The following is a 21,142-nucleotide window of genomic DNA, read 5'->3' on the forward strand; positions in this document are numbered from 1 at the left end:
AATTGGTCAGGCCAGAACATCTCTCATAGATAATACTGAAGTCCAGATTTCCTTCTGGTATTTCCAAAATAACAACAGAAACTGCATCTTGAGGGATTTGTCTCCAGTGATGCATGTGCAATTTTCATGCTGCAGGAAGAAGAAAGTTGCAGCACTGACAGCCAACACAGTGCCATTTGAAATGTAGTTAATTCATGATTAAGCTAATTAATTTGTTCTTCTGTAAAGTACATTTGCAACAAAGGAAAAGAATGAGAATGCTATCACATCACAAGGGGTTCTTGCTACTTATTCTTCACAGATACAGAGATAGTTGAAGGCAGGCAGCTGAAGGCAAAACAATTACAGGAATTTTCATCAGACAGACTTTGCCAACATCTGCCATGTTACTACGCCCAGCTTGTGGATTTGACACCAAAGGCTTATCAAGTAAGTGCTGTTGCATGCTTGCCTTTCCTCACCACACAGAAAGAATGTTTTCTTTTTCCTAGAAAGCTGCAAGCCTTTGGCATGATTGGCTCTGAATCCATCCGTGGTCTCCACAGGGTCCAGAACTTCAAATGCTCTTCTTCCTTGTATGTAGGTTTTCATAGCTTTTCTCAGGGCTGTTAAATTTATGAATTGTGCTCCCCCTTGGGGCAGAAATAAAAAAACTTGCCATTAAATTGCCTAATTCCCTAACTCATTTCTGTCTCTGCAGAAGACATTCAGTAGCAAAAGGATGTGAAGAGGGGCAATCACCAGAATCCATGGGCTTGGACAGCTTTAGCATATTTACTGTTTGTTTATACAACAGGCATCCACTTGTAGGAACAGGCACTAGTGAACGACTTCTGTTCCTGCTCATTTTACTGAGTAGTATTTGTTCTGCAAGGGACATCCCCCTCACTCCAGTGACCACAAAAGAAGGCATGTGTCCCAGAGACAATTTTGGACCAGCATGGGCATCCAGGAAGACTGCCAAGTGTCATGCTCCTAATGGGAACAAGGTGGGTACTGCAGGGTACAAGAAACTCTATTGTTTGTGCCTGATGGGGTGGAAGAGCCAGAAGGGGAAGAGAAATGATCGGAGATGGAATGCAGTTGGGATAATTTTCATTTCTAAGATTGCAAAGCTGAATTTCAGTCTTGGGTTCTGGCAGATGTGCAGGGCAGCAAGCACCCTCCATACAGATGTGTCAGAGTTCCAGGAGGTTTTAAGTTCAAAATGGTGACTTCAGCATTCAGTAGACCTGGCAAACATTAAGAGGAAAAAATTGGCATGTGTTAAGGATCTCAAAGAGAGGGGGAGGGAGGCTGCTGCCAAAACTCTCCATTTTGAATTTAGTTTTTCTCAGAAACTCGGTTTCTATTGCTGTTCATTAAAGCTGCAATTTCTATATCTGAGGGGAAAAAAAAAGAGGCAAAGGATAGGGAGAGGAAGAGGCTGTTAATTTTGAACAACTGTTCACGTCTTGCATTCCCACCCTAAGGTTTTTGACGGTACATTCTTAATTGAAATTATTATTGACTATGCTTCCCAAGTTGAGTTTGGTTTAGGCAGTAACAAAGGCATTTTTAGCAATTACGCTTAATCTAGAAACTGAAAACAAAGCTCAGTGTTTCTTAAAAACAAACAATGTTCTTACTGTTTGTTAAGGGAGGTTGTTTTTTTTTCCTCTGGTGCTATTTTGAGTTCTAGCATGTCTATTGTACACAGACTGGAGCATTCACTCCGGTTGTTTACAACAATTTCCCTCGTGTTGCCAGGCTTTTCTTCTATGAAGCATAATTTTGTAGGCAATGCACAAAACAAGCTGCACTGTAAATAAATTGAATATGTGTAAAAAGTGTTAGCTCAATACCCCTCAAATTTGTCTCTAGCCCTAAAACTGTCATGAGAGCATTAAATGCTCATGACGAGTCAAAAGCACAGTAGATACCTCCTTGGATTAAATTTTAAAGGATTGTTTCAGTTGTGCAAATTTGGAACTGAAAATATTTCTCTAATTTCCGTGTCTTTAGGATAGGCTTTGGTGGCTGCCCAGATCTCATTTTGGGTCTGCTGAGCTCACTTGCAGTCACAGCTGTTGTTGCTACCAACATGCCTGAGACCACTGATTTTAGCACTGGAAGGAGACTTTTTTGGTGCAGTAGCTGGAAACTGTTTTTCTGGGGCAACCACATGTAGCCGGCCACATCTATGAGCTAACGGGATAGGAGCACTTTGTACCATTACGTCTTCATGTTCTCCACAAAAGGTCAATCTCCCATACTTGATGCACACCTGGGAGAGCCACATGGTCATAGGACAAAACCAATGGGTTTTTGACTGTTATTGAACTTTTGTGGGAATGGGTTAAGCAATACAACATCTTACTATGGTATTGCTACGGTGAAGAAATAAGCAAAAAGCAATGGGGAGTGCTCTTATTGTCAGTAACCTCACCCTCAAAGATGGCTTGGTACGTGGCTACAGCACAGCATCCCCCCAGCCAAATAATCCATCACATACACACATCAGATAATTTGGCATGTGCATGCAAGTTTATATGCATAACACAAGGGAGACTCAAGAGAAAAACTTTGCACAAAATAATATTGAAAAAAAAATACTTAAAGCACTGAATCATACCGTTATATTGCAAATTCTCCCTACTAGCTTCATGATCAAAATCAGAGGCCAGTAGACAGGGGTTTGTGTCACCCTGTGCTGTGCCCCTTTTCACAGCTGTCACATGCTCATTCGTGCAAGCCTGGGGACAGCCACTGAAACCCTTGCTGATAGCGACTGTGCAGACACATTTTCATTTCTTATCATAATCAGACTGGTATAAAAGCCAGCCAAGAAACACAGCTCTTGTGAATGGGTGTCTCATCTCCTCCACAAGCTAGCACACACCTTCCCAGCATCAGTGAAAAATCTGACTCAAATGCATCACCACAAGTGGACAAGAACTCTGGTCCCATATTTAAGAGCTAGAAAGGTTGTTACAAATCATTATTAAAACAGAAAGAGAAAAGAAGGTATTAACAAGGCCTATAAATTTCTCACTAGTAGGGATGCCACTGGTAAGGACTGCCCCAACCTGAGCAGAGACTCAGATTTCTCTGTGAGCAGTTTCTGAATGCCCAAAAGTAGTCATTGCTGGAACTACCTTCCTCTGGATCTGAAACAATTAGGCTGGCCCCCAAAAGGGTTCAGTAACTCTGAAATGATGTTTTCTTAGACTGTATCATCACGCAAGCCATCACAGAATGTAAGATCCCTTTTTATTTATCAGCTGCTTAAGAGATGGTTAATAACACTGTCCAGTTTTCTGATGAGCTCCTGAAAAATTGTGTTCAGGATGTCTGAGAAGTGGCAGTTATAGAGCATCTTAGACTGCCTTAAGAAAGAGGTCAACTGTACTGTGACACCTAACATTAGAAAGAATCAGGGCTGCTGCCTGTGGGATTTCCAAAATAGAACATGTACATATGCCATGTGGAACACAGGCAGGATACATCCAAAACTATGGATAAGTCAAAGTTTCTGAAAGGATGCAACAGATCCTGTGGTTCCTAGAGGTGTTGGAGGCATTGTGTATGCTGCACAGCTGATCTGCCCATGTACTGGATATAGATGAGTTTGACCAAAAGAAAAGTTGATTTGTTTAGTTCAAATTGACATGGACTTTTTGGTGCATGGTTTCTCATGCTAGTCCAGTTTCCTAACCAGAATTCTACTCATCTCCGCAAATGAATGCTGTAATTTACTTTCAATATGTACTTTTCCTCTTCTATGGAGAGCTAAGAGGGGTGCTTTGCTTCTGGAGAGGAGGAAGCTTTCCAGGAAGAAATTGCAGTGAATTGTTTGAGGAAGCGGGTGGCCTGCCAAACTGGGGATTTCAAAAGCAAAAGAGAAATGGATTCCTCCTCCTTCTCCGCCTCCTTTTTCCTTACTACTAAGTCAAAAAAAAGAAAGTTCATACCATAGTGAGACATACTTTAGGACTTATTTTAAGTCTATCACTGAATCATTCTACTATTTTTCATTTGCAGAGCTATTCAATTTGCAGTGATCTGGTAAAACAACTTTATTTCTCTAGGTACCACTTGGTGTGGTTAAGGAATACAGTAAAACTGAGACTAATTTGCTGTGAATGCTAGTGCACTAGACCATGAGGCTCCATGTCAGTAGAAAGCTGCATGTGACATGCAGATTACAGGCTATTTTGTATTGTCAAACTCAATCCTTCATTTGAACAAATACATTGTCAGAACCCTAATTATTTCTGTTAGAAGTATTGCAGCTTGTTAAAAAGGGGCACAAAGTCTCTGCAAATTCTTGATCATCGCATTACAATTCCAAACCATTTGTGAAATATACCATTTAATTTACAGCCTGTTTCTCTCTATGTGGGCTCTGATTACAGAATCATCAATCATTACAGAGTATTAGCCCTATGATGAACCATGCACTGTTTTTTTGGGGGGTTTTTTTTCCACTCTGGTCTGAAATTAATGCCATTAGTTTTTTCTCATTATCTCTTGTTCCTCATAATTGCTGTCAGACAAACTGGAAAATCTTGCCTTTTATTCAATCATCTTGCTCTTTTCTGCAGTGGGAAATTTGGGCAGAGACAGTAACAATCCTTCTGGCTTCATCTAGTACTACAGAGTTTCATGGACAGGTTTTAAAATTCTTCATTATCAAGCAAATGTTCTGTGCATGCATTGGAAGCTGTTTCCCTGACTGTAACTGTGAATGGAATTCAAGTCTGATCAATGGAAAAATTTCCACAGGCCTGTTGCTACATGTCTATATGCAAAACTTGTGGTTTATAATTATGCTTTGAGGGAAGAAACACAACAAAGCAGTAGTGTGTCTTTCCATTGCTGGCATCTTCAGGCCAAGTCAAAACAGCAGAATCAAGGTGGCTGGAACATGATTAGAATTCAGGGATTAGAGGTCTGTGTATTTTTACCTGAAATGGAAATGCTGACAGCTGGAAGATGTTTTAACTACATTTTGTGCTGGAAGCTATGTAAATGTGTAAAGGTGATGGAATCCCTGTTGAGAACAGCTGAAAATGGGTATGTGGAAACCCTGGGTCTGGTAAGAAGAGATGGAGGCGGCTACTTGAGAAAAAAAGACAAGGGACATGCTGCAGCAAAATATCTATTTGAGTACAAAAATAAGAGTCAGTTTTTTAACACTTTATAATGATACAAATCCCATCAAGCAAGATTTACTACATCCCTGGGCAACTAATGATGCAGGGTGACCTCACACTACTGGGTGGCAGTTTGGACACCACCTTTAGCGAAACCTTGCCCTAGATTTAATAGCCTGAGACCAGGTATCTTTCCTGACCAACACCATGACCAGCAGGTGGAAGTGATCAGTGGCTCACAGCTCAGGCTGATCCAGCACTTGGAGCAAGAGAAGTGACAGCAATTCTTTCAGGCAGGCTGCTCCCCTTAAACACAACCTTTGTGCCTTATTGCTGTGACTGTAGCACAGCACTGCCACAGCTTTCTTGAAAGGTTTTTATGTCACCCACTTCGATTTTGTGTTGCTGATGTCAGAGCGTGTTATGTACAGAAGCAAAGACCCTGGCTGATCCACTGGATTCATCAATGTGAATCTGTACTTCAGAGGAGAGTACAGGCCTTTGGAATGCAGGTAAAGATACGGAGTAGGACAAATTTTCAAAGCTTCACATAGAAAAAGTTTCTGAAATACTATGAATAAATTATATCCTTTGCTGTGCATGGGTTGGGAGTAAAACAGCCAAATTCTGAACTAGGAGCAACTTCATTGTAGAGAAACTACCACGAAAGTCTATGTGGGGTTTTCTTCAGCCTTTCTTAATACTTCTCTTACCTATTTTATGTCTGTGTTGGTTGATCTGAATTTTCTGTAAACTGAGCTCTGAGCACTTTTGCTTTTACTCTTTTAAGGAAGTCAGCATAGTAAATTTCTTTAGTTTAATAAGGAATTCATTGTGCTCATCCATTTTCTGAAACCAAACCCAGCTTTGGAGATTAATTGCTGTTTTCCTGGAACAACTAAAAGAGAAGTCTACTGCTTGACCTGGCAGCAACACAAGGCTTTTGGAATCTGTCCACTTCTGGAAAATTTAACCCAGTGGTTTTTAAGAGTTCATCACTTTCTGTCTTGTATATCAAGATAAAGTAATACTCCTTGTCTTAAAAAATTTTTAGGAAAGAGAAAAAGGCTGACCAGCAGTCTTTGACAAAATTTAAAATTTGTCATTTCAGGACCCTGCTTTATTATGCAAGGTTTTGTTCAATGCATTGACAGAAGCGATATGATAAACATCATTGTAAGACATTGTTTAGCCACGAAGTATTTCTTAGTAATATGAATGACAATAAACCCTAAATTGCAAATAAAAGCAAAGAGGTGAAAGAGAGTTGTATTCAAGGATTAAAACCACAAATGTGTTTATGTATTTCAAAGCAACAACATAAGAGTGAAGAGAAGATTTGACTTTAAACCCTTTTGAATGAAATAGAGAATCTAATAGCAATGGGAAGCAGAACTACTAAGGTATTATCCATTTAAAGGCAAGAACATGCATGAAAATGACTACTAAATGCATTGTCACAAATGTCTTTGAGTTCAGTGAAGCGAAGATATTTAGTGACTTGGCATTGCTCAAAACCCACTAATCTCCATGAGCAGACTGAGATTCAAAGCGGACCAGAGAGCAACCCTTTGTTCATCATAATAAAGAATTTGCTGTATTCAAATGAAGTCACAGCAAAGTGGATGTGTGCCAGTGCAGCACCAGTGTTCGAAGAGAAAGGCAAGCTAGGAAATTATAGACCCTTCATCTCAATGTCTGCAATTTGCAAAATAAAGGGTACAACCACAGAGAAAATTTACAAAATGCATGTGCAAAGGAGTATCATTCTGTGTAATCTACCTGTAGATAACTAGCAAGGTTACGTGGTGTCAGTTAACTAATCTCCTTTCTGAAAGAACTATGCTACACTTTAGTTATTAAAATTAAAACACTCAAAATATTAATTCATATAGCAGGGTGTTTACCTAATGCTCTGTGGCAGAAGAGGTTAATTCTCCTCTAAAATCAGTGCTGTTATTCTATAGGAACTTCAGCAAAATGGTAATCTAGGTCCCAAGTCCGCTATGTTTGGGTTTTGCAGACAGCTGAACTGAGCAGCACAAAGAGCAATGTGATCATGAAATTGAGAAACAAAAGGAAAACAATCCAAACTTTCAACAACAGCTGTATCAGGCATCTTCAGTACACTTACCTTTGTCATGTGTAATTATTCCACGCCTCTTTTACAAGGGTGTCTGGTCCTCTTCTCTGTCCCAGTAAGCTGTCCATGAAAAGGAGTTGTGTTCAAGGAGAAATTGTGAGGAAATAAGTATTAGAAACAAAATTCTTGGCTTCATACACATCTCTGCTATAATTCACTGCCTTGAGGCTAGCCTCCCATTTCTACTACTTGATCCCCCTGCCCTTCCACTCTTCTGCTGTCCTTCCTTTGTCACTAGAACCATCCTTTGCCATTCCAGCTCCTTCTTTTCTTTGTTGTACCTCCCTGAGCTGCTTCACTCTGCCTTCTTTTTCCACCTTTGTGTTCATCCAAGTAACATGTTCCAAATGACCAACTCAGACAAGGCAGTAGATGCTTCATTAGCTCAAAGGAAACTGTTTATTTTCTACACCAAACTTGTGCATCATGTTAGCACCTTTTGGCCAAATATCTTCCATACCAATAGGACAAAAACCTTCAGGAAGACTCGTGCTGGCTTCTCCCTCTGCTCTGCTCCTTCCTGCAGCTCCATTCCTGCCACAATAAAGCCTGACTTGACAGTTCATTCAAACGAGAAAAAAAAAAAAGGAAATTATACCCAAATAAGTTTATTGTGTAAACACTTGAACCCTTTGTAATTAGTAACATGTTAGTACCCGTGAGGTTTTCTTTTTGCTTACATAAACCATAGATTAAAATACAACACACCCCTACCAAAGGAAGGCAACAGAACAGAAAAGCTGAAGTGTTTCTAAACAAAGCCCAACCATTTAGAAACCAAAAAAATTAATTTAAAATACTTAGAAATTCAAGCCAAAACATTACAGTTGAAAAGATAATCACAAAAGAATGGTTAAAACACCACCACTTTAAAATGCAGGGGGTGTTTTTTTTTGGTTTTTTTTTTTGTTTGTTTGTTTGTGTTTTTTTTTTTTTTTTTTTTTTTTTTTTTTTTTTTTTTTTTTTTTTTTACATCTTCCCTCTGAAAACAAAACCAAAGCCTTAATCTCCCGGAAGAGAAATGAGTTGAGATTTAGTACGTAGAACTTAAGACCTTTTCCTATCTCCCAGGGGGGGTTGCTGCAGTTGAATTGAAGTTGCCATAGCCATTAGCTGCGACCTTAACTGCATTTCACATTATGTGTACTGTACCCAAATCCCACTGCGCGTTGAGCAGTACACGCTTACACGTGTATTGTGCCTGTAAAGCAGGTAACTGCTCGGGTACAAGCTGTCCCAACCACGTTCATGTCAGAGGGTCCCTGCTTATCAATTTTAGCTCAACAATTATGGGGTTTGACAGATCCAAATTTAGGTCATTTGACACATTTGCTGATTTCTAAGCCCTTGTATAAAAGTTTCTAAACTTTTTTCTTTCCCCCACAGAGGAAGCTTACAATGGCTTTATTTGGGTATTTTTTTTTAAGGAAGCCGAAAGTCTTACACAACCCTCCGACGGGTAAGCAGCGAGGCCTTTACGGTGTTTATTTATAACGCGCTGTGGCACCGATCACTGCAGAGCCCGAACCGCACGGGGCCACGGAGAGGGGCAGAGCGGCAGAGCGGAGGCGGCTGCTGGCGGGGGGTGCTCGCAGCCCGGACCGGCGCCCGCCTCCGCCCCCGCGTAGGAAATACGCAAGAGCCACCGCAGCCTGGACGCGACCCTCCTTCCCTGTCGGGGGCCCAGCCCTCGGGCCGCCCCTTCCGAGGGGCCGGGCGGGGCCGGGGGCGTCCCGGCGGCGGCGCCGCGCTGCCCGCGCCCCTCCCGCGCAGCGCCGGGCGGCACGGCGGGCCCGCCGCGCCTGTGTGTGTACGCGCCGCGCTCCGCCGCCAGGAGCAGCAGGAATCCGAGGCAAAAGCCGAACAGGATCGCGAGCGGGAGCATGGAGCGGGGGCTGCCGCAGCTCGGAGCGGGGGCTGCCGCAGCTCGGCCGGTCCGCAGCACCCGGGGCGGTGCGGGGAGCGGGCCGTCACCAGCGGCGTGACAGCGAGCGGCACGGACCTGGCGGGGTCGGCCCGCTTCCATTCTAGTCCAGTTCAGTTGTGCCCGTCCAGCTCGGAGAGTCTGTGACTTGTTTGTTTACTCGGATTTTTCTCCATGGAGGAGAGCGGGGTGGGAGAGGCTGGAGGAGGTCAGCCGCGTTTCCACATGGAGAACCGGACAGCTTGATCCCGAAGGAGGACGAGTAAAGCGGAACGAACGGTCTGGTGTGGTCTCGTTCAGCCTTTTAGGGAAGAACGGGCGATCCAAACCGTCCATTTTTCTGAACACTCCCAAGGATTTAACTGGAAGGAAAACCTCTAGAGTAACTTCCATTTTTTTCAGGGAGCTTCCCTGAAAAAAAGACCAAAACAACCAAACCCAACCAAACAAAAAACCACACCAGCACCAAAAATTAGCTTTTATGAACCACTGCACTTACTAGAAAACAGGAACACGTACAACACAGAAAATGTCTCCTACCTCTCCAGCTAGTGAACTGGCTTGTAGCTGATTGAGGTGTGGGTGATCCTCAAGTTACCTGGCTATCTGGTGTTTCTCTTAAATTTTGATTAGCGGTGTTTACTTGGAGTCTTGTCAGTGTGGTATGCAAACAAAAAAAGATGGAATACCTTTTTTCAAAGGAAGGTATTCATCTCCAAGATAAAGAATTTATGCAAATAAAACTATACTAACTTAATGATAGGTAGCAAGATGATAGAAATAAAATCGTACCCATTGCTTAATTTATTGGTGTAAATATTTTTATTGCTGGTGTTGACTGGCAGCTATGTAGTCTTTTTTCTTTCTTCCACAAGATTTACAAAGGAGTTTCCATCTAAAAAGTGAGTCTGAAAGAAGTTTTATGGGTCTTGTCTATTTTTGTTTTTCTGAGTGCCTGATCTAAATTGTTCATCTTGAAAGAAAAAGCTAGTTATTTTCTTTGGAATTGCTATCTCTGCAAATTCAGCTTTGACTTTCAGAATCAGAGTTGACACTTCACTGAGAATGAGGAAGTTGACATGCCAGTCTTGCAGTTTTCTTAGTATATATTTAATCTAATTTGCAGGTGAAGTTCCACCTGAATTAAGACAATTAATGAATACACTTGCTTAAAATAGCATTTCAATTATCATCTTTCATTTCCTATATCCTCCCTTTAATTTTGGTGTCATTTCAGGGATTGTTATTCACACACATTGCTGTTACCCTACGTGAATTAGCACAAACAACATAGAAACTCCCTCAGCTTTTTCTGTGTGTGTGTGTGTAAAGAAACCCCAAATATGCATATATGGTTATTTATATTTTGTACTCGAACATTTGCATTTCAGAGGCCTATGTGTCCTGTGTGTCTGCCCTCAGAGTAGACTCTTTGCGTTTTTTTGTCCTGCACTGCTTTTGTTGAAAAAAAAGTGTTTTCTATTTCTGTGGGGTTTTGGGGGGGTTTTTTGGGTGTGGGTTTTTTTGTTTGTTTGTTTCATGTTGAGTCAGCTAGTTAAGTAGGAAAACGTTAGTCTTACTTTTTTCAAGTTCATCCCTTTGTTTTTCTCCTTCTAGTTAATTTGTAAAAAGGGGAACCATGGTCATTGTATCAGCACTAGCATGAAACTCTAGTGAGCTGACCTCTTTTTTCAGGGAGGGAACAAAACCTTTTAAGAGACATAAATTGTGTAAATTGTGTTAAAGCACTAATGGCAACGGGAAGATCTCTGGGGAGGGTTTTTTAAAAAGCCATGCAGGTCTGGTTGGAGTTTATTCTCTCACAGTCCAAGGAATTCCTTTTGTTTCTGTACCAGTAAGGTTATTCAGACCTAGTCAGTATTTCAGAGCGGTAACTGAAAAGTAATGTGTAATGTCTGGTGAATTTTTCCACTTCATTCCAAAGCATGGCTGGCACTGAGACCTCCTTCAGGCAGAAGGCACAGCCTTGTCTGCAGGGTGGCATTTTACTGCACAACAGCCAGACGCAGAAGTGACCCTGTGCTCCCCACTCAGCTGACAAGTGGGGCAGAGGCGTGTCACAGAAGCGATGATTTCGCGTACTGAGAAGGGGGTCGGAAGGTTGCCACCTCTCCTTTTGAGCAGCATCTGGTAGACAATTTTCTGCCTAATATTGTCAATCATTCCCTTGTTCTTGAAGGTGCCTGGCTGTCCTCCCAGCTGGAGTGAGAACTTCAATGATCACTAGAAAGCAAAACAAATGCAAAGTTTACAAAGAGAGTGTGGAGAAGGCAGGTCCCCGAATAAAGAAGTTGGCAGGGGCTCAAATGCCTGGGATTATGAGGGAAGTGGAACACACACACAGTTAGTGCACATGCTGGTTTGAACACCAAAGCTCAAACAAATACATTTGTTGCACACTAAAAAGTGAGAAGTGAATGACTAGTTGATTAGGTTATATTTTTTAAAAATGTGATTAACTGTGCCGTAAATGGAGGGTTTCTTTGTTTCGTATTGCTGCCAGATTTTTTAAAAGGCAAGAACTGCATAGCATCACTGTGGGAGGAGGCAGGAGCAGGGGGGATCTTGCCTCTAGTGATAAAAAGTTGGCATTCATGGACAAGGGGAAAAATATTCAGATATTAAAGAAAATAACAAAAAAATGTATTCTTTCCTTGAAGGCATATTAAAAAAAGGGGGGGGGGGGGGAGGAAGAGAGTTTTAAAAAAAAAAGGAGAGCTAGCTGAGGCAGGATTTAGGGTGGTCCAACAAAATGCCTGCTGTTGATGTAGCCACCTGCTCCTAAGAGGCAAACTAAAGCTCACCTGTGCTAGTGCTTGTTAGCTATGGCTAGTGCTGGTCCCTGCTGGAAGCTGCATTGCTGAGTGATGGTCCCCGGTGGAAGCAGTTCTGGGACTAGTGAGCAGGGAGGTTAGAGTAATGCTCCTTCAGCATTACAGAGAAATCTTGGCTTTTTGAAGTAAAGGGAACTTGTTTCCTTGATGTGATGTCAGGCAAGCTTTGCCTGCAGTCATGATCACAGTAGCAGCTGCTGAATAGAACAAAATGTCAAACAGATCAGTAAGTAATTATATTAAGAATTTGAGGAATACTTAACTGAATTATGGACTAAATGAAACATTTGGGAAAACCATGTATCATAAGACAACTCCACCTGATGTTAATCAGCACAGAGTAGTTAAGGCAGTGCTAGGGAAAGCCAGATTTTATTTTTTTTTTTTCTGTGACTAGTGCACAGGGCTGTCCAGTGGTTCAACAATAATTATTCAAGATAAACTGAAAAGCTGTCAGTGTAATTCACCTTCACAGATTGCTCTAGAAGAACTTCTAGAGGGAGATATATATGCCTATGTGTACTTATCATTCAAACTGTCTCATATGCCTTTAGAGAGAGAGAGAAATTGCATTTTTGGAAGTATGAACTGATTGTTAAGGTTCGAGGCAAAGAAGCATCTGAAACATTTCTGCTGTGCTGGAGGGCTGCGTACACAAAGGGAGTGTGGATGCGCACATTAACTTTTAATAAGCTTGGAAATCATTGACATGTAAACAGCTCCTGTTCCAGCCAGAGCCTGTACTTATGTTAGAGGCATATTATGGTGTGGTACAATCATGAGATATCACTGTTGAACTAAGTGATACCATATTACCCCATATATCACAAGAATTTACTTGATGTCAGGCCATGGCTATGGGCCAGAATTGTTCAGCAGATCACCCAAGAGTGCTAAGACTGAGTCTCGGGCAAAAAAATGTTGATGTGTGACAGTGGATTATGACCTGTGTTTGACTCTTAATTGTTTGTGAATGTAAAGATATAGAAGACTGTATCTAGGACTCCCTGACTTCCTCCATAATTAATCTCCCCTGGGAAGCACTAGAAGGACAGCAAGGGTTCAGCTTCAGCTCCATTCACACTGCAAATCAGACAGACTGGAAGAAATGGAGCAAACAGTCATTTCTATCTTTTGTTTGTATCAAATATTGTGAGAGAAGTTATTCCTACTACAGCTCCAATCTGGCTCGCCTGAGAAGTGCTAGAAATCTTTAACCAATCTGTTGTAGAGTTGTCAACACTGGCTTCTCATTGCATTTGATAACCCAACGGGAGTAAAAAACATTAGCAGCTCAGATTACTAATGGAAAGTCAGTCTTCTCTAAACCCCTTCTCGGGACTACCCTGCCCATCAGCCTAATGAACTCTGGATTGTCATTCCCTCTGGACCCCAAAACTATTTTGGCACCTCTCCCTCCACCAGAATTTGGTTACACTTTTCCTCTGTCACCCTGACCAACTCTTGTAGGGCTCACATGCTGTCCTGCCCTGCTTTGAGAACTGATGGGCCATGAACTGATGGAGTCCTGGTGGAGAAGAGGCAGCATTTGGGGGGATGGAGCATCCTCCTGCAGGCAGGCCCCGAATGTTTTTCGTGTTCCTGAGAACCTGCCGGAGCCTCTCTGCCTCCTGCCACCATGCTCCCAACAGGGAGAACCCAGCTAAGTAATTCTTGAAACAATTGTTGAACTGACAGCTAAAAGCCTGATATTGGTTAACAATCTCTGCTTTTATGTTCACCCACCAAACCTCGGGGCAAGAGGTGTCAGGTTAGCTGTACCTTACAGCAGGTCCCAGAACAAACCTGGCAAAAAGGCTGAATAGGGAGTTCAAAGAGAGGCTGAAGTGTGAGCTGTCATGGGAGTTAATAGATGTGCCTGTACAAGCCCAGCTATTCCTAATCGCCACTGTTTTCTGCAAGAGATCCTTTGGTTTCCATTCTGTTATTTGTGGTGTTCATGCTAGCACATATAACCCAATTCAGTGATAACACACTTGCTGCATATAGTTTCTAAATTTGTTTCTTGTTTTCCTGCAATTAAAACATACAGGACTTTTTCAAAGTTAAGGAAGTCTCTCAGTATATATCCCAGTATGTGGCAGATAGGAATGGGACCCTTATAACACAATTATAATTCAGATAACTGTGAACACAGGCCACTAGAGAAGATCACAATTAGATTCAGGTAGTAGGTAGTATTCAAATGATACAAAACATTTCAAATAATCTGAAGACTAGGAGGTATTGGAATGATTCTATTTACATGCCTTTAAGGTACAAGGAACTATGACTATCATTGAAATTCATGTAGAAATTAATGTTTAAGGTAAAACCTAAGTGTAACTCAAACATGTCAAATATAAACTCTAAATCTCAGCATTCAATATAGGACCAAAATAATGAATAAAACCAAAAAAAGCATTTTTTTTTCCTTCCACAGATCTCTCCTTTATGCAAAATCAACTTCAAAAAACTGTGACTGATCCGCTCAGCCAGGTGTCAAGAAGCTAAGTGCACATGTAGTGGCAGGAAAAAAGAACATCTTGTGGCAGCATGTACCAGGAGTTTTGGCTGCTGTTCTGCTGAGATGGGCTGAGCCGACGCTGCAGTACAGCTGGTCAAAGCACTGGCAAAACTTCTGGAAAAGACATTTTTGGAGGGGTGGGGAAATACTGCTGGAAGCCCTGATATGCCAGAATTTGCCAGCAATTTTGTTGCAGATCTTTACCCAGATCTCTGGAAACCTTGAAATAATGAATGAAAATAACTGGTTTGTGGGTTGGGTTGAGAGAATTCAACTAACTTACATAGTTTGACATGAAAAGTAACTTCAGTGTTTCTTTAAGAATTAGTACTGTATTATGTATAATTTCCTGCCTAAAAAATGTTGTATGCTATATTCCAGAATAAAAAATAACATTACTTTTTGAAAGGGATGAATTAACCTAGGGTGAAGCTTGGCCCCATGCTGACCATATGTGTACATTTGGCCTGTTGGCAGGTTTCTAGAACAGAACGTGCAGGGAGAAAAGTACTGAACACTGAGAAGGGAATGACTGTAATTCACTTGTAGATGGAAAAGAACATACATATGGCTCAAAAATAACATGTAAATGCAGACTTAAGACTTAGAGAGGAAGAGTTTAGGAAAAGCATGAGACAATCTTAAGTATAATTCAATCTCAGGAGGCATTAATGAAAGGCATAAAAGCCTGTAGCAAATTTAAATTCTGGCCACAGTAACTTCAAACTGTTTAGAAACTTTTTTTTTTTTAAGCTTTTCAGAAAGGTATTTTAAAGCTTAAAGCACAGAATTTAAACCAGAATTTCCCTAACTGTTCCAGATAATTTTCTTCTCAACAGGGTATAGATACCACTGCTTCAATTATTCATCTCGAAAACAACCCAAACAATTTCTTCATTTCGGGGTTTTTTTCCTCCAAAAGTTCATCCCCCCCCCCCCCCCCCCCCCCCCCCCCCCCCCCTTATCATTTTTAGGGGAAGAAGTGAAATAATTTTATTTTACTGAGGCCCAAGAAATCTGGCAGCCTGTCCTGCAGGTGAAGGATGTCACAGAATCAATTAGGTTGGAAAAGACCTCTGAGATCATGGAATCCGATGTATGGCATATGAACACCACCGTGTCAACTATATTATAGTACCAAGTGTCATCTTCAGTTCCTCCTTAAGCACCTCCAGGGACGGCGACCCCCTCCGCCACCTCCCCCGGGCAGCTCAGTCCCATGTCTAAACACCCTTTCTATGAAGAAATTCCTCCTGATGTCCATCCCAAACCTCCCCTGGCATCACTTAAGACTTTAGCCTCTCGTCCTGTCACCGTTTATCTGAGAAAAAAAAAGCCACCCTCTACCAGGCTACAACCTCCTTTCATTTCAGGGACTTGCAGAGAACACTAAGGTCCCTCCTGAGCCTCCTTTTCCCCAGGCTAAACAACTCCAGCTCCCTCAGCCACTCCTCACAGGACTTGTGCTCCAGGCCCTTTTCCAGCTTTGTTGCCCTTCTCCGGACACGCTGCAGCACCGCAATGTCCCGTGGGGAGCCCCCGGCCGTCCCGCCGTGTGAACACGGCGCGGGCGGGCAGGACCGGCCCGGCGCACCCGGGGCGAGGCGAGTGGGCGGCGGGGGCCGGCCTGCTCGGCAGCGAAATCCGCCCGCAGCTACGGGCGAAGGCGGCGCGGCCCCAGCGCCCCGCGCCTGGCGGAGCCGCGGCCGGCGGGAATCCAGTCCGGGTTTTGGCGCCGGGGACCGGCGGCGGCGAGGAAGGGCGAGCGGGAGGGGACCGCGCGCTGAGCCCGACAGCCGGGCCGGGCCGGGCTCGGGCAGCCGGCGGAGGAGGAGGGCGCCGGGAGCAGGTGGGCGAGCGGCGGGGCGGCCGCGCCGGCTCCGGGCCCGCCTGGCCGCGGTCGCGGGCCCCCATGGCCGCGGCGCGCCCGCCGCACACACCCACCGCCGCCCCCCGGTGAGCGCCGCCGCCGCCCCTTGGGCACCTCGGCGGGGCCGCTGCCCGCGGCCGGGGCTGAGCGCGGCGGGAGGCGGCCGGGCCGGGCCGGCCGGGCGGAGGCACCATGCAGGCGCGGCGCTTGGCCAAGCGCTCCAGCATGGGCAGCCGGCGGCTGAGCGCGGCGGCGCCGCAGGTGGACGCGGTCCGGCCCCCCAAGCCCGAGAGCGCCTGGAGGCCGCCCCGGCGGGAGGGCTCCGCTGCGGCGCTGGAGGAAGAGGACGAAGACGAGGACGTGGTGGTTGAGGTGGAGGAGGAAGAGGAGGAGGAGGAGGGCGGCCTGGGGAGCGCCCCCCCGACCCTGGCCGGCCACGGCAAGGGCCCCCTCCGGGGAAGCCTTAAGGTGCGTCCCGGGAGGGCGCGGGGCGGGGGCGATTGAGGGGCCCGGGCGGGAGTGCGCGGCCGGTGAGGCGGGCCGGGCCGGGCCGGCCGGTGTCCCGGCCAGGGCCGGCGAGCGCTGGGGGCGGCCTGGGGCTCGCGGCGGGACTGGGAGCGGGCTGGCGCCGGGAGGCTGCGGGGGATTCCGACGGCGGGCGGGCCGGCCGGCCCTCAGCAAGTCCCAGGCGAAGCGGGCGGCGGGGACGGCTGGCTGAAAGCGGACGGGGGGCGTGGGGAGCCGCCGGGGTCTGAAGGAGTTTGAGCGTTGGGAGTGGAGACTTGGCTGGGCGAAGCGCGCGGCTGGCGAGGGTTGGAAGGATGTGTGCGGAGAGCTGTTCGCAGAGCTGTGCCTGCGGGCCGTGCGAGCTGCCGGGGCCGGGCAGGGCTCCTGCGAGCGCGGGTGGTCAGGGGGCCTGGGTGGGAGACCTGTGGAAAGTTTAGGAATGCGGCCCTTCTGTGCAGAGGCCCGATCAAATCCCATCGAAGCGTGCGCGGGCAGTGCGCTGAAATCGGTGCGGTTTGGAACAACCTGATGAACACACCCACTGGCTGAGATCCCGCAGATTTAGGCTTAATGATTTTATTATGAAGCGTTTTCTGTAATTATTTTTCTCTTGGGATAACCAAGATAGTAGGATTAAGTCTATGTATAGTACTATAGAGGATTCGTGTGATAGATGTGCACTGGTTATGGAAAATAAATGTGTATGAAAGTTTAAAGGGTGCCCATTTGAATTGTTTTTTTTTTTTTTTTTTAAATCTAGGTAGCAATTCTTATTTAAGTAAGAGTTCAGGGTTGGATAATTAGGAGTGCTGTATTACCACTGGGGACTTTCCTGTATCCACACATGGGGGGGAAAAAAGGAAACAAATCCAAAACAAACAACACAGAAAGGAAAATAGCAGCAGAAATGCAAGTTATCCTCATATTACTTCAGAGCAGTTTTGTTACAGCACTGAGAGAATGAGTCTGACACAGTTGGGTCATTGGACTGTAGTTCTTCACTGTGTCTGTCAAATGCCATGAGTTATGGTTATGGTGTCTGGGCCAGACCGTCCGTGGTACTAAGGCCTGACAGGCTGAAACAACTTGGTTGCTACAGGACCAATGCTTGACACTTGCCATAGGATGAAGAGCACCCAAATGGGCTTCTGGTCCCATCATTCTCCCCTTAGTAATGAAAGCCTTAAGAGGCAGAGGAGGCTTAGAGGAACTTCTTGCATGTACCTAATAGGAAAAAAAGAGTGAAATTCTCAAGTGGAGTGCAATAAACTGAAATATAACTGGACTACATAGGTAAAATCTGCATTTAATGTGTACTGTCCTCTTTGTCAGCCCTCAACATGCTTTCATGTGGTAGGACTGTTAGAGGTTGCTGGTATTTCTGCCTTACACTTAGTAGTATGTGTACATACAAAAATATTATGCTTGCATGTATTTACTTCCTTGAATAATAAACCTACCTCATAGGTGAGATAAGTGTAGTAATGCCTATTAGTCTACTTTTAGTGTACATAATAAACTGTCAAGTCACCATTGATAACCAGGTGCACATATTTACCCTCTTTGGAGGAATGTTTCTAACTGTCATTACCTGCTCAGTTTCTGCTTTCTCTGTTTATACTCTTGAGTATTATAAACTGTAAGGGCTTAAAATTTAACACTGTAAATAAATTACCTTTGATCTCTGAGTATTTCTTTAGAAATCGTTAGTGTGGGAGTTCTCAAAACTTAATGGGAGGGTTCTTCCAAGTAATTTTAAAGCAAGAGATTAAACTTCTCTGCCTTTGGCATTGTGTTTCTGCGTGCTTTTAAGCCTGAAGCGACTGAACTGCAGAGGTGCTTCCCAAAAGTAGCTCTGACCATGTGGCCCTGAATGTATTGGAAGGTGGGTTTTCCAAGCAGTTTGTGTTTGTGTTAATGAGAGAAGCAGGCATAAAATGAATACTGAGGTCCAACTGCAAAGCACTGGGAAGGTAATAGGACTGGCACGATCTGGTTGTGATTTGTCGACTGGAATTCCCACCAAATGGAGAAGTCACATGGAGTTAGCAGCACTGGACTCCCAAACCTGTGCTTCTGAACTGGGGACAGGGAGCAAAGTGTATTGAAAGGGTGTCCTCTCCTGAGAGATGGCATAAATTGTTGCAGTGACCAATACTCTTTATAAGAAGGGAAATCCTAATAAGCTTCAGAATTTTTTTGGAATTGAAAGCAAAGTGATCTGGGTTTTGCAGTATATGCTGTCTGGATATTGCAGTTAAGAAGCATCACATGGTGTTCTGGTGTGTATTCACGTGTACACTTGATGTCTGTGCCCTTGGGTGGAATGGCATTTTAAAGCTAGAGGTTTCAGAGGCTTGTGACAAAGTTACTTCAGTGGACTGCCTGTGATACATGGACGAAAGCATCATAGGGTCAGCAATGGAATTAATATTGTTAAGAGGTGCCTGAGAATTTGGTCCACTAGTCAAAATCAGCAAAGTATTAGTGCTGTGAGGTCTTACAGCTATATTTTCTGCTCCAGAAAGAAGTCCACTGTGTGGCTGTGCCTTTGGTAGTCTGGTTTTGACCCTCACTCTTAATCATGGGGAAAGAGAGGAAGAAGTACTTTATAAAAAGATAAATATTATTTCTCCAGTTTCTGAAGTCTTGGAAAAAGAGAACATATATGACAAAAAAAGAGAGACTGGTGATCATGGGGAAGATACAAAAATTGTGTCTTTTGTTGCTGTAGCTGTCATGGAGGAGAACACCGGAGAATGTTTTTGTTGCTTTTTCTCCCCTGCTAAGCTACCATGCTGAAAGAGGCAAGAGTATGCTGTGTATGGCTGGTGGGTAATGGCAGAATAGCCAGAGAGTCTTGGAGAGCCTGTAAAGCCTTGTTGAGAAGTGCTGTGTTTTCTTACTTAGTCAGAACTAGTTCATTAATCTCTGTACGGAAACTAATTACACCGAGGTGCTGATTATGCAGACTCATTTTGCATGTGAAACTCTTTTTGTACAGCTTGTATTTGCTTTGGTTGTATTTGGATTTTCAGCCATTTGAAATGATATTAAAAAGTATAAATAGTGTAATTGCTAGTACTTTGTCTTGAAGCGTGGGTTAATTTGCAGTCCTGTTTAATTCATCTTTTGTATGCAGCCTAGTTCAGATGTCACTAACAGCTACGTTAGTACCATAGTGGAGTTAATGCAATCTCTGGAAACTGCTGAGTTTGAAAGGTAGGGAAAGGAGTCTTGAAGTAGGGTCCATCAGCAGTCTCCAATGCTGACTTTATCAGATACTTAGAAGAAAACCCCACTGCGAGTAGCAGAGTTAAGCTAATTTGTCTGTAAACCATTAGAGTGCTGTCTAAGATTGAGAATGTGGGCTAGTAGTGAACATGGGCTTGTGATAACGTTCCAGCATGTTGCAATGTTTTTCTCTACTGTTACGAATAGTAAAAGGGTTAGTGCTTTCTTTTGTTCAGCTCTGTTGAGTTGCCAGTTTATATCCAGCCCAATTTCTGTCCCCAGCCTAAGGGTATGGATGCAGGACATTCCTAATACAGCTGACTTTGGGTGCTGCACCTGTTCTTCACTCATGGAACTACCTGTTCTGGATACTGGCTTGTTTGTGAGCATCTCTTTGTAGTTCAGAAGGATGAATTTCCTAGAAATGGATTTGATCCTGCTCCCAAAATGATGAAGAGTCTGAAAACTAAAGGCCCAGAGAGCTGTGCAGTGATGGTGGAGGAATACAAAAGCCCAAGCAGTGTAAGCAAGACTTTAACTTCATGCTTACACTTTAACATGGTGCTCAGTTTTACCCACCTTGTGAAGTGAAATTTATGACAGGGGCAAAGTAAGGAGCATGTACAAGTCTGTCCCAGAGGTTTCAGAGTGGGGATGACAGACATTGGTAGGAGTGCATGAAAAGTTATGGTTTTGGACACAATTTTGTGGTGTGTTATATTTTGGGTTGATTTTTCACCCTTTTTTTTGTTTATTTTTTAAAGATAAAGACGTGTGATATATGGGATGCAGAAGAATCTTTCGAGCTTGTGTGGAAGAATCAGTTGCCTTTTAGTTATGCTGTGTTGAATTCACGCTCTTCTCTTTTGCTCCTTCTTTCTAAAGGTGTGAATTAATTGCTGTCCTTTAATAAAAAATGTCCCCTAATAAAAAATGAATGGGAC

The 21,142-nt window shown here is 43.9% G+C and overlaps 1 protein-coding gene and 2 long non-coding RNA genes across 4 annotated transcripts in view; 1 reads left to right on the forward strand and 2 right to left on the reverse strand.

The window, feature by feature from the left end:
• Window positions 1–666: 666 nt before the first annotated feature.
• Window positions 667–7,763, reverse strand: LOC120756119 (uncharacterized). The gene is made up of 3 exons (XR_005702027.1): window positions 7,742–7,763; window positions 7,273–7,341; window positions 667–1,232 (listed from the first exon to the last, which is right to left on the reverse strand). It is a non-coding gene; the product is annotated as an uncharacterized LOC120756119 (long non-coding RNA).
• Window positions 7,764–10,287: 2,524 nt separating this feature from the next.
• Window positions 10,288–16,130, reverse strand: LOC131378613 (uncharacterized). The gene is made up of 3 exons (XR_009208176.1): window positions 16,044–16,130; window positions 12,031–12,257; window positions 10,288–11,449 (listed from the first exon to the last, which is right to left on the reverse strand). It is a non-coding gene; the product is annotated as an uncharacterized LOC131378613 (long non-coding RNA).
• Window positions 16,131–16,719: 589 nt separating this feature from the next.
• ZNF704 (zinc finger protein 704) overlaps window positions 16,720–21,142 on the forward strand; it is a 95,171-nt gene continuing 90,748 nt past the window's right edge. For both annotated transcript variants that reach the window (XM_040082219.2, XM_040082129.2), the window contains exon 1: window positions 16,720–16,925. The gene's annotated coding sequence lies outside the window, so the exon portion shown is untranslated. The remainder of the gene's footprint in view (window positions 16,926–21,142) is intronic.

This window comes from Hirundo rustica, chromosome 1 (genome assembly GCF_015227805.2).
Source record: "Hirundo rustica isolate bHirRus1 chromosome 1, bHirRus1.pri.v3, whole genome shotgun sequence".
Lineage (NCBI taxonomy): Eukaryota > Metazoa > Chordata > Aves > Passeriformes > Hirundinidae > Hirundo > Hirundo rustica.